General features: G+C 36.7%; 1 long non-coding RNA gene across 2 annotated transcripts in view; it reads right to left on the bottom strand.

The window, feature by feature from the left end:
- Positions 1-351: 351 nt before the first annotated feature.
- LOC101683227 overlaps positions 352-12,927 on the bottom strand; it is a 47,826-nt gene continuing 35,250 nt past the window's right edge. For both annotated transcript variants that reach the window (XR_006602513.1, XR_200672.3), the window contains 2 exons: positions 2,028-2,158; positions 352-409 (listed from right to left, as the gene is read on the bottom strand). This is a non-coding gene — a long non-coding RNA (uncharacterized LOC101683227). The remainder of the gene's footprint in view (positions 410-2,027; positions 2,159-12,927) is intronic.

The following is a 12,927-nucleotide window of genomic DNA, read 5'->3' on the forward strand; positions in this document are numbered from 1 at the left end:
CTCCCAAAAGATTATATTCTCTTCAGAGAATACAACCAACACCTCTACGGAGCCTAACACATTGGTGACATCAAATTGAGAGCCAACAGGTGTTCACTGAATTAGAAAACAACCAAGAACTATTTATTTTGTGGCCATAATTCTTTTAGCTCCAAAGAGGTTAAACACTCCAAACACTACTGCAAATTCCTAGGTAATAAGGGCTCCTTTTGAAATCTAACTGTCTACCTCCTGAGTCCAGAAGTTGTTAAAAATTAGCACCTGGGTGGCTCAGTCGGTTGAGCGTCCAACTCTTGGTTTGGCTCAGGTCATGATATCATGGGTTGTGGGACTGAGCCCAGCAACTGGGCTCTTCACTCAGCCGGGAGTCTGTCTGGAAGATTCTCTCCCACTGCCCCATCCTTTCTCTCTAGAAAAAAAAGAAAAGAAAAGAAACAAAGAAAGAAATTAGCACTGATGTGCACCATCCACTGAGCCCAAACTCCTTCAATAACCACAACAGCACCCTGACATGCTTACCAGTAATGAAACAAAATATTTCATTCACCTCTTCCTGACATTACCTATAGCTCTTATTGCTTCCTGCTTTGAGGAAGTCAGAGTTTCAGGAATGTTATTTTTTTTTTTTTAAAGATTTTATTTATTTATTTGACAGACAGAGATCACAAGTAGGCAGAGAGGCAGAGAGAGAGAGGAGGAAGCAGGCTCCCTGCTGAGCAGAGAGCCAGATGTGGGACTCAATCCCAGGACCCCGAGATCATGACCTGAGCCGAAGGCAGCGGCCTAACCCACTGAGCCACCCAGACGCCCCCAGGAATGTTATTTTAATCTTTGTTTGACTATTTCACCATCCCTTAATTCCTCTTGTTAGAAATTTTCTATTTCTAACTTAATATTAGATTCCAAAGTAAACTTACTTTACTTATTCAAAATTATAAATCCCTGTGTAACATTTGATAACTGCACCTTGGTTTTCAAATCTTTAAAAGTCTTTTCATACATAACAATGGGAGAAAAAGATTAACAGATCCTTAAATGGGGACAGAGAAATAAAGTGTAAACTGTTGCAGTTAGAACTGAAAATCAAACTCCAAGTCTACCATAATAAAATAAATGCTAAATATCAGCAAAATACTATTCATTGAAAGCTACTTGTTATTCCATAAATCTTTACAAAAATTATCCATCTTTGAACTTTAGGACCTAACATGGTGTCTAGTTTATAATATGTGAGTTTAACTAAATTATACACAGTATTGAATCAGGTACTAAGGAGAGTTATGACAGAAATTAAGGAGATTTATTTATTAAGAAATTTGCACTTTAACAAAGCTGCAATATGTAACAAATGTAACATGAGTATTGGAGCATTTATGAATAACACCGGATACAAAATTAGTTTCTTTACTGGAAAATGTCTTAGAACATTTAATACACTCAAATGCACTGAAAAATGTGGACGAATGAGCAGAACTACCCAAATTTAGTTGACCACAAATTTCTTTCCCTATTCCTCCAAAGGAATACTTTTTAAAAATCTTTCAAGAAAACAGTTCTCCATAAAAAAAAAAAAAAAAAAAAACCTTTCAGAAAGTGATGAACCAATATAATGGCAGTGATTAAAACAAAACATAATTAAGCAAGAAAAGATTCACATACAGAAGTACTGAATTGAGTTTCGACATGTTTGGAGAAGATGGAAGGCAAGACTGTCATGGGTTCTTTAACTCTCACACAGTAGAGGTACAAAGAGTGGAATAGAGGTTAGCTTGACCATTGTGGTATCAGTAAACCAAAGCTAGCAAGAAAGGAGTGTTTAGGTAGAACTTACTAGAGGAGGTGAGGAATAGTAGAATCTCTAAAACAGAGGTTCAACAAAGATTGTGCTTATGGATATATTTATATTGATGTGATTATGGGTACATGTTCAAACTATAAAAACATGAAAATAAATGCAGTTTGTTACTTACCCTAAGTCATATTAATCTAGTACTGTGTCTTGCTACTTCAAAAGTGATTTCCCTTACCTGTTTGAGAAACTAAAGTCATCTTCCACACTGAGGGCCCATTTGGACAAGTTGAAATGCATTAGAGCTTTTGTATTTTTTCACCAGAAGCAGGAAATATGAAGTATGTGGGAGCTGGGGATTGTAAGAACCTAGGGAAAATCAGAGAAAAAAATGATAAATAATATAGTGCCTTGGTGTCATGCTGCTAGACAGTCTTAAGGATAGGTCTTGAAACGCATATGGATGAAAAATTACATTCAGAGATAACGCTGGTATTTTCCAGTAAAACTCTGAGATTATAGGCTCTGGCATCTAAATAAAAATTTGAAATTAATATGAAAAAAGAAGCCACTCCATCACTGGTCTAAATGAGAGTGGCCACATCTGGTGAAGCCTGCAGAGCACTGGCCAAGCAGTGGTAGACACCCTTGAGGCCAGTAGAGAGCCCAAAAGCTGCTTTCCCAGAAAGGCTTCAACTGCAGAGGTTACAAGGCAATCCCTACCTCAAGTGATTTGCTGACAGGATGGTTAAAGAAATGAGTGGGCTTTCTTTTTTTTTTCCTTCTTGGACATAAGAGACATCGTGGAGATTTTTTTCAGAAATAAGTGGTGCTGATGATGGAGAGCCATGCATAGAGAAGAGCCTTAAATATTTTTTTCTTGTCAAATTTTTATTTAAATTCTAGTTAGTTAACATACAGTACAACACCGGTTTCAGGAGTAGAAATCAGTGATTCATCACTTACATAAAACACCCAGTGTTCATCATAACAAGTGCCCTTCTTAATACCCATCACCCATGTAGGCCAGACCCCACTTGCCTCCCTCCATCAGCCCTTCATTTGGAAGAACCATAATTATTTAGCCTTAATGTTAATGAGACTTTATATGAACTTACAGGTTGGTCAGACCAGGTAATATTTCTATAAGGTAAAAATACAGTGTTTCTATACAGTGTTTGAGGTCATACTTCTAGATCAAGAATTGCAAACACTAACATCTACAGGAGCTGTGCAATAAACATAAATGTGGGTAGTGTACCAGGTATGACACAATAGGTACAAAACACCTTGTGGGGTGCCTGGGGGGCTCAGTGGGTTGAGTCTCTGCCTTCGGCTCAGCTCATGATCTCAGGGTCCTGGGATGAAGCCCCACATTGGGCTCTCTGCTCAGAGGGGAGCCTGCTTCCCCTGCTCTCTCTCTCTGCCTGCCTCTTTGCCTACCTGTGATCTCTCTATATATATCAAATAAATAAATAAAATCTTAAAAAAACAAAGCAAAACTACCTTGTATTCAACCCAGCATCACTCTTTCTGGACATTATGTTTTAAAACACTATCCAGGCATAACATGAAGGCTATATATAAAGCTAACAGACCTCTACTGTTTCATCTTTGCTCTCAATGTTTCTTTTAATCCTTCAATTATTCCCCATGTCTTACAAATAAAATCTACTTTCATTAGCATGTCACTGAAGGGTCCATCATAATTTACTCTTATCACTTTGTCTTCATTTCTCATTGCCCCTCATTTATACTCTAGAATCTAGCTAAAAATACATGATAAATGAATAAATAATAAATTTCCTTTCCAAAACACTACTAAAAGCATGGATGTGACAAAATGTACATAACTTCTCATCAAGAGTTTGATCCAACATTTCTCTGTGAAATGGGCAGCGATTATAGAACAAGAATATGAACTAATTAATGCTACAAAAAAAGAACAGCTCTATTATTATGTACCCAAACATGCAATAGAGGAGTACCCAAATACATAAAACAATTACTAACAAACATAAAAGAACTATCTGATACTAACATGATAATCATAGATGACATTAACATCAATGGACAAATCACCTAAAGAGAATATATATGAGGTAACAGTGGTCTTGAGTGACACACTGGACCAGATGGATTTAACAGATATATTCAGAACATTTCATCCTAATACACTAGAATACACATTCTTTTCACATTGAACATTCTCCAGAATAAATCACATATTAGGACACAAAACAGGCCTCAGCAAGTAAAAAAGGATTAAAGTCATACCATGCACCTTTTCTGACCACAATGCTAAGAAATTCAAAGTTAACCACAAGAAAAAACCTGGAAAACCCACAAGTACATGGGGGCTAAACAATATGCTACTAAACAATGAATGAGTCAACTGGGAAATCACAGAAGAAATTTTTTTAAAAAAGCATGGAAATGAATGAAAATGAAACACAACAGTCCAAAACCTTTAGGATGTAGCAAAAGCCATCCTAAGAGGGAAGGATATAGCAATACAGGCCTAACTCAAGAAACAAGAAAAATCTCAAATATACAACCTAACCTTATACTTAAGGAGCTGGAAAAAGAATAGTAAGTAAAGCCTACAGTCAGCAGAAGGAAGGAAATAATAAAGATTAGAGCAGAAATAAATGATACAGAAACTAACAAAACAAAACAAAACACAATAGAACAGATCAATGAAACCAGGAGCTGATTCTTTGAAAAAATTAGTAAAGTTGGTTAACCTCTAGCCAGACATACCAAAAAGAAAGGAGAAATGATCCAAATAGTCACAAATAAGAGAATAATAACCCAACCAACATCACAGAAATATAAGCAATTAATTGCAAGAATCATATGAAAAACTGTATGTCAACAAATTGGACAACCTAGAAGAAATGTATAAGTTACCAAAACTGAAACAGGAAGAAATACAAAACTTGAACATACCAATAACCAGCAAAGGAATTGAATCAGTAATCAAAAATCTCCTAACAAACAAAACTCCAGGATCAGAAGGCTCCACAGGCAAATTCTACAGAACATTTAAAGAAGAACTATTCTCCTCAAACTTTTCCAAAAAATAAAAAAGAAAGGAAATTTTCCAAAGTAATTCTATGAGGCCAGCATTACCCTAATACCAAAACCAGATAAAGACACCACTAGAAAACAGAAAGACCCAATATCCCTGATGAAAACAGATATCAAAAATTCCCAACAAAATAGTAAACCACATCCAACAATACATTAAAAATATCATTCGCCATAATCAAATGGGATTTATTCCTGGGTTGCAAGGTTGTTTCAATATTCACAAATCAATCAACAAGATACATTACATTAATGAAAGAAAGGATAACCATATGATCATTTCAATAGATGCAGAAAAAACACTGAACAAAATACAACATCCATTCAATGATAAAAATTCTCAACAAAGTAGGTTTAGAGGGAAGATACCTCAATGTAATAAAGGTCATATACAAGGGGCGCCTGGGTGGCTCAGTGAGTTAAGGCCCCTGCCTTCGGCTCAGGTCATGATCCCAGGGTCCTGGGATCCCGCCCCGCCTTGGGCTATCTGCTCAGCAGGGAGCCTGCTTCCCTTACTCTCTCTGCCTGCCTCTCTGCCTGCCTGTAATCTCTGTCTGTCAAATGAATAAATAAAATCTTAAAAAAAAAAAAGGTCACATACAAAAAACCCACAGTTACTATCATCCTCAATCAGGAGAAACTGAGAGCTTTTCCCCTGAAGTCAGGAATAAGACAGATGTCCACTCTATTTTTATTCCACACAGTACTGGAAGTCCCAGCCGCAGCAATCAGACAACAAAAGGAAATAAAAGGCATCCTATTTGGAAAGGAAGAAGTCAAATTTTCACTATTCACAAATGACATGACACTCTACATAGAAATCCAAAAAAAACTCCACCAGAAAACCACTAGAACTCACAAGCAAATTCAGTAAAGTCGCAGGATACAAAATCAACATGCAGAAATCTGTTGCATTTCTATACACCAACAATGAAGCAGCAGAAAGGAAAATTAAGGAATCAGTCCCACTTACAATTGCACCAAAACAAATAAGATACAATAAATCTAACCAAAGAGGTGAAATACCTATACTCTGAAAACTATAAAATACCGGGGAAAGAGATTAAAGACAACACTAAGAAATGGAAAGACCTTCCATGCTCATGGATTGGAAGAATAAATATTTTTAAAATATCTATACCACCCAAAGAACCTACACCCAAAGAAACTTAATTTTGTCTCTCAAAATACCAATAGCATTTTTCACAGATCTAGAACAAACCATTCTAAAATTTGTATAGAATCACAAAAGACCCTGAAGAGCCAAAGCAATCTTGAAAAGAGAAAGACAAAGCTGGAGACATCATGATTCCAGACTTCAAGTTATTTTACAAAGCTGTAATCACCAAAACAGTACAGTACTGGCACAAAAATAGATACATAGAACAACAGAACAGAATTGAAAACCCAGAAATGAACCCCCAATTACATGGTCAATTAATCTTCGACAAAGCAGGAAAGAATATCCAATGGGAAAAAGTCTCCTCAACAAATGGTGTTGGGAAAACTGGGGAGCAACATACAAAAGAATGAAATGGACCACGATACACAAAAATGAATTCAAAATAGATTAAAGACTTAAATATGAGACCTGAAACAATAATAATTCTGGAAGAGAATATAGGCAGTGACTTCTTTGACATCAGCTATAGCAACTACGTTCTAGATACATCTCCTAAGGCAAGGGAAACAAAATGAAAAAATAAACTGTTGGGACTATATCAAAATAAAAAGCTTTTGCAAGCGAAGGGAAAACAATCAACAAAACTAAAGACAACCTATGATAAAGGGTTAGTATTCAAACATAAGGAATTTCTAAAATAACATCCCCCAAAACAAATAATCCAATTAAAAAATATGCAGAAGAGGGGCACCTGGGTGGCTCAGCAGTTTAAAGCCTCTGCCTTTGGCTCTGGTCATGATCCCAGGGTTCTGAGATCAAGCCCCACATCAGGCTCTCTGCTCAGCAGGGAGCCTGCTTCCCCGCCCCCACCCCCGCCTGCCTCTCTGTCTACTTGTGATCTATGTCTGTTAAATAAATAAATAAAATCTTTAAAAAAAATAAGCAGAAGATATGAATAGATATTTTTACAATGAATACTTACATATGGTCAAGAGACACATGAAAAGATGTTCAACATCACTTACCATCAGAAAAATGTAAATCAAAATGAGATATCACCTCACACCTGTCTGTGTGTGAAAATCAACAACACAAGAAGAAATAGGTGTCAGTCAGTGAGTATGTGGAAAAAGAGAAACCTTCTTGCACTACTGCTGGGAATGCAAACTGGTACAGCCACTCTGAAAAATAGTATGGTGTTTCCCTGAAAAGTTAAAAATAGAACTAGCCTATGATCCAGCAATCGCACTATTAGGTATTAGTAATACACTAATTCAAAATGGATACATGCACCCTAATGTTTATCATAGCATTATCTACAATAGCTAAATTATAGAAACAGCCCATTAAGTCCATCAATTAATGGATAAAGAAGATGTGGTACACACACACACACACACACACACACACACACACACACGAATATTATTCAGCCATAAAAAAAAGAATGAAATTGTGCTATTTGCAATTACATGGATGGAGCTAGAGGGTATAGTGCTAAAGGAAATAAGTCATTCACGGAAAGACAAATACCATAGATTTCACTCATATGTTGAATTTAAGTAACAAACCAAATAAGCAAAGGGAGAAAAGAGAGAGAGGCAGACCAAGAAACAGACTCTTAATTATAGAGAACAAACTGGTGGTTACCAGAAGGGAGGTGGATGGGGGGATGGGTTAAATAGGTGATAGAGAAAAGGAATGTACCAGTGATGAGCACAGGGTGATGTACGGAAGTACTGAATCACTACATTGTAACCTTGAAACTCATATTACACTGTTAGCTAACTGGAATTTAAATAAAAACTTTTAATGGCTCAGTTGTTAAGCGTCTGCCTTTGGCTCAGGTCATGATCCCAGGGTTCTGGGATAGAGCCCTGCATCCGGCTCCCTGCTCAGCAGGAAGCTTGCTTCTCCCTTTCCCACTCCCCCTGTTTGTGTTCCCTCTCTCACTGTATCTCTATCAAATAAATAAATAAAATCTTTAAAAAATAAAAAAATAAAAGCTTTTAAAAATTAAAAATAGGCAAAGAACTTGAAAAAATAAAGAATTCCAATGAATATTGGGATTATTTTATATTTCTTTACTTGCCAAAAATAAATATGATTTACACAGGGATGTTCATGTCACGGTAATTTTGAACATAATATCATCATGAGATGTAAAGCACTATATTCTGAGAACCTCTTCTGCAATGTTTGAACTAGAGTGGCCCTGTTACTTCTGAGAGGAAAATGAAGTTTCTCTGTGAAGGTCCAGCTTCAGTTTTCTTTCTTTTTTTTTTTTTTTCTTATCTTTTAATGTACAGTGGTGGCATAAATTCTGGTCAATTAACATGTCCCAGACTGATATTAACTCTGATCAGTCCAGGATTCAAGCTTGAGTGGGCATATTAGGGATTTGTAGGAACCCTCCCTCCTAGCCAAGGGACTAAGAATCTTCTCAGTAAACAAAGAGAAAAGACAGCACAGCTATGTTTTAAGAACAGTATGTCAGTTCTAGAGGAGCAAAGTTTCAAAGTATAGCATTCATTCAACAATCATTTACTGATCCCTTATTTTGTATCAGATGTTATGAAAGATGCCAGACATGCAAAGGTAAATAGGAGCCATTTCTGCCCTAAGAAGTTCACAGTCCAGAATATTGGGAAGGTTACAATATGTCATATCATCATACTTTTTGTGGGGGTTAGAAGCAAGCCACGTGTTCTGTGCGAACACTAGGAGCAGCATCTCCCCAACACTGGGGAGCTCTGTGTTTGGTGCTTCTTCTAGATTCTGTCCTGTGGGCTTCTTCATTTGGCTGATTTTAACTGTATCTTTTCCCTCTCTTACATAAGATATAACCATAATAGTTTTCAGTAAGTTCTTGGTAAGTTATCAAACCTGAAGGAAACCCCTAAGTTTAAGTTTATAGTTTGTGCTGGAAGTGAGGGTAGCATCATGTGGGAACTGTTTCCTCTAACTTACATTGGACCAAAATTCTCACAAAGGATAAGAGTTAAGCAAACCAGAGAAAGAGAAAAGCAAATGAAATACCATTTACTGAGAGTAAATGAAACATCTACTGAGGATTTCCAAATTATTTGGGAGAAAATTGAGGGCTAAAATTCCCCCTGAGTAGGTAATGGTGTGGCTAGAAATTACTTTAAAAGTATTGCCATGACTGTATTTTAATCATTTATCTAGTCTAGTCTGAGAAATACAGCATGCACATAACTGTGTACATTCTATTTCCTGTCATGACTAAATAAGCTCCTCTCAGGTAAACCCTTCCATAGATAAAACTACAAAAATCTGCATAAAACAAAAAAATAAAAAATAAAACTACTTGAAGGCTCTGGAGAGTGAACAAAAATAAGATGGTTAGTGAAGAGAATTCGATACTTAGATGAAGGAAATGTCATGATATGTTTCCTATTTTTTTTAAACAGGTTTTTTGGTTTTGTTTTGTTTGTTTGCTTGTTTTTAACCCAAATGCAGGCTGCTGCTATGAGGGGCATAATATATGGGACGGCTAGAACTTAGATAGAAAGGCATGGTCTGAAGACTTAGACCACTGGACAAACTTTAGGACAACTACAACTGCTGGAAAGTGGGGATGGATTAAGAGAGAAAGCCCTCACTTCATGTGGGGGAACCTGCAATTCAAATGACAGCCTACATCTTAGCAGAGACACTAGGGCTAGGAATACTGACATCCTTCCTCCTTTATGAGTTGAAGGGAAAATAATTGGTGACACTGGAATTCTAAATCTAGTAAAAATATCTTTAAAGAATGAAGACAAAGATGGGGCGCCTGGGTGGCTCGGTGGGTTAGGGCCTCTGCCTTCGGCTCGGGTCATGATCCCAGGGTCCTGGGATCGAGCCCCACATCAGGCTCTCTGCTCTGCAGGGAGCCTGCTTCCTCCTCTCTCTCTCTCTCTCTCTCTGCCTGCCTCTCTGCCTACTTGTGATCTCTGTCTGTCAAATAAATAAATAAAATCTTTAAAAAAAAAAAAAAGAATGAAGACAAGGGGTGCCTGTGTGGCTCAGTGGGTTAAAGCCTCTGCCTTCCACTTGGGTCATGATCCCGGGGTCCTGGGATCAAGCCCCATGTGTAGGGCTCCCTGCTCAGTGGGGAGCCTGATTCTCCCTCTCTCTCTCCCTCTGCTCTTTTTGCCCTGCTTGTGCTCTCTCGTTTTTTCTGTCAAATAAATAAATAAATAAAATCTCAAGGAAAAAAAAAAGAATGACGGCAAGATATATACAGGGGGGTGCATGCCAATGAATGCCATGTAAGTACAAAATTCCTTGCTACTTTACCTCAGCTTGATTCCCACAGAAAATCTGTTTCTGAACTTGCCTCAAAAACTGTCGATTTATAACTGTTTATATAAAGCATTCTCCATCCTCCACTCAGTATCATAAGGTTTACCTGCTGGTTTATCCATTATGTCAACATGTTTATAGACCTTATGGGATTGGGGATCCACCTTTTATATCTTTTAAATACTTGCCATGATTATGCCATTGCCTTTATGAACGTGACACACGTCACCGCCCTCAGCAGTGTTCTAATATCCCACCAGCAAGAAAGAAGACGATACTTTCTCTTAAAGAGTAAGGCAAGAAAAGAAAGGGCTTGGGATTTCTTCAATATCTTGAGAACCTTATGCAGAATGACATCAGAATGTTGTTTACAGCAATGTTAAAAAAATTAAACTGTTTGGCACTCTGATATAAACATAGAGCTTTAAATTTATATCAAGTGTTCTGAATTTCTTTGACAAAATAATCATGCAAATATAGCATATTTAGATAAAATGATACCCTAAATAATCCACATGTTCTAGACACGTTCAATATGATGATAAAAATCAATATAAACATTGCTATATCCATTTTTTCTTTCCCTTTCCCAAGTCTACCAAATTAACATTTTTTTTTGAGAAATCTGATACAGAGATATTTTTGTTTTCTCTTGGCACAAATATTAATCCTTTATGAAACAAAAATACTAAGTGTCGCTTATGCTTGGAATATTTGCTAAGACTCTTGAAGACTATTTTCCTTTCTTAAACATCTGGTGGTCAAACCAGAAATGCTAACCCACTTCCAAGTTTGAGAAGCAAAGTTAGCAGAAATCTTTTCACAATGATGCTTGTTTCTGTTTCCGGGAATCTCCACTAGCATTTCTGGTGGGAGTTCTGACTGCGGGACTGAGAAGGCCCTGTGGAGAATTCTGTTAACTGCAAAGGGCTCAGCCAAATAATGTTTGGGGAGCTTCGACTTTGTGGCTTGGCTTTCTACATCAACCTTCTCATGTTACGTTTATTAGTCTTAACCCTGTCGTGAACTCTGTAAAATTGAAGAGTCATTTGAAATCAGCATTTTCCCACCATGTAAGCATTCTGTAATCACAACCCACACACTACAATTGCACTTGATCTTAACCAAAAGGCTGAGAAGCGATACACACACTACAATTGATGTGTTTGCAAAGCTTCTCTCACGTTGGTCATTTTCATCCTCTTAAGTCTCACTGCCCTGAGTGATTCAAGAAACAGCCCCTCACTACTCGTTTGAGATCATCAAATTATTTTTTCTTATTTTAAAATTTTTAAATCCAGCTCTGTTTTTGAAACTCCAGTTATATATTATAAAATGGTTCAGTGTGATCGCTGGAATTGAAACAATGTAAGTAAACACAGTAGCACTTAAAAGCTGCTTCTTGGGCGCCTGGGTGGCTCAGTGAGTTAAGCCGCTGCCTTCGGCTCAGGTCATGATCTCAGGGTCCTGGGATCGAGTCCCGCATCGGGCTCTCTGCTCAGCAGGGAGCCTGCTTCCCTCTCTCTGCCTGCCTCTCCATCTACTTGTGATTTCTCTCTGTCAAATAAATAAATAAAATCTTAAAAAAAAAAAAAAAGCTGCTTCTTGCTGCTCTCATCTATAGCCTCCCTCCTCTTCTGCTTCACCAGACAATGTGTTTTATGCTTATCCAATAGCAGCTACCCCAGTAAGTCTTCCATATACCTCAGACTCACAATTCTAACATGGTATGATTTTTCCCATTTAAAGTTTAAAAAATGAAGACTTAGAGAAATAAAGCTCTAAGGTTGCATAGCTAGTAAGAGTAAACCTAAGATCTGAAACATTCCATTACTTACACTACACTGTTCCCCTATTGTTCCCCATTTAAAGTTTAAAAAACAAAGACTTAGAGAAATAAAGCTCTTAGGTTGCATAGCTAGTAAGAGTAAACCTAAGATCTGAAACATTCCATTACTTACACTACACTGTTCCCCTATTGTCTCTCCTTTAATAGAAAGAGGTAATATAGAATATTCAAATCCTATGTATATATGTCTGTGTAAACTATGTATGTTTACGCAATTATAATATACATTATAATCATACATTAGAAGCATATAATTGTGTGTATAATATACTCCTATAACATATATAATATGTATGTTATACTGTGAATCACATTAGATAAATGTTAGAAATTATATAAGATTAAATTAGAAATTATATAACATTAGAAATTTAACATTTAGAAATTTAACATTAGAAATTAACATTTAACATTAGAAATTACATAAATTTAATCCAATACATACATTATATATGCAATGCTTATGTAATTACAGCATCTGATGTCTAAGAAATTTATAAATCTGAAAGTGTGAAGTCTTGAGAATCAAGGTGTTCTGTAGATATAACTGAATGGGAGTCAGTACATTTTAGTCCTATCTCATACTTTGAAAACATCCTTAAACCAGCACCTCACATTATGATTGCTTCTCCCCCAAGTCTGTCTGACTAATAATGGTCCAGTTAATTATGCCACCCTAGAAGAACTACGACTATATCCGCCAATAGTAGATGTGGCAATAGTTTTTGTTAAAGAAAAATGTATTAATTACAATGAAAAAAT

The sequence above is a fragment of the Mustela putorius genome, unplaced genomic scaffold (assembly GCF_011764305.1).
Source record: "Mustela putorius furo isolate JIRA1106 unplaced genomic scaffold, ASM1176430v1.1 tig00003869_pilon_pilon_pilon, whole genome shotgun sequence".
NCBI lineage: Eukaryota > Metazoa > Chordata > Mammalia > Carnivora > Mustelidae > Mustela > Mustela putorius.